The sequence below is a fragment of the Sinocyclocheilus rhinocerous genome, unplaced genomic scaffold (assembly GCF_001515625.1).
Source record: "Sinocyclocheilus rhinocerous isolate Xijiao unplaced genomic scaffold, SAMN03320098_v1.1 C36262608, whole genome shotgun sequence".
Taxonomy (NCBI): Eukaryota; Metazoa; Chordata; class Actinopteri; order Cypriniformes; family Cyprinidae; genus Sinocyclocheilus; species Sinocyclocheilus rhinocerous.
This window is the reverse complement of record NW_015777268.1, coordinates 1-952: the sequence shown is the minus strand read 5'-3', so window position 1 is coordinate 952 and position 952 is coordinate 1. Positions and strand designations below refer to the sequence as shown.

At 43.6% G+C, this 952-nt stretch overlaps 1 pseudogene; it reads right to left on the bottom strand.

Moving 5' to 3' along the window:
- Positions 1-8: 8 nt before the first annotated feature.
- Positions 9-947, bottom strand: LOC107735727 (GTPase IMAP family member 4 pseudogene; annotated as a pseudogene).
- Between the last annotated feature and the right edge of the window lie 5 nt (positions 948-952).

The following is a 952-nucleotide window of genomic DNA, read 5'->3' as shown; positions in this document are numbered from 1 at the left end:
CGATCTTGGTCAGATTCTCTTCCAGGTTTAGGTATCTCTCTATCCAGATCTGTTGTTCCTGTAAGCTGATTTTCCTGCTTTTCAATCTGATCACCATTCTTTCTCTCGACATGGGTTTGTTCAGTGTTCGTTGTCGCTGTGTTTTCTCTCTTTTGTCTCAACAGTGTGAACTCTCTCTCCACAAACAGAAATTCTCTAACTTTTCCTTTTGTTTTTTCCTCTTCTAGTTGGTCTTGAATTTCTTTGATTTCAGACTCATATTTAGCTTTAATGGCCTCGATTTCTTGTCTGACCTCCTCTTCTCTCTCTCTATTGATCTGCATGAGTCTGAATGCTCTCTCGGCCTCCTGAAACATTTTGTCATTATAGAAATTGGGGTCATTATCCCACATCATCTTATCAATCTTCTTTAACAGATTCACGACCTGAGCAGGATCCTTCTGTTTATTATTGAACACATGAAATCTTCCTCCACAGTCATTTATAAGTTTCTGAACGTGTGGATCTCCTTCTTTAATGTAGTCTTCAATACTTAGATCTGTGAGATTGTCTCCTCGTGTGAACAACACCATAGTGTAGGCCTCTGCTTTCTGTCCGAAGGTCATCTTGATGAGCTGAAGAGTTTCTCTTTCTTCTTGTGTGATTGGGCCGACAGCGATGACCAGCAGAAACACATGCGGTCCAGGAGTCGAGAGTTCAATGCATCTCATGATCTCCTGCTGGATCTCTTCATTACTGAGAGTCGTGTCGAAGAGTCCTGGTGTGTCCACCACAGTCACAGGTCGCCCACAGGCGTCTCCAGTCTCTCTTTGGCATGTCTTGGTCACAGATTTCATGCTGGTTTTTGACTGAAACACATGACGTCCCAGGATGGTGTTTCCAGTGGTACTCTTTCCCACTCCAGTTTTTCCAATCAGGACGATCCTCACACACTCCAAGCTCTTCTCAGCGC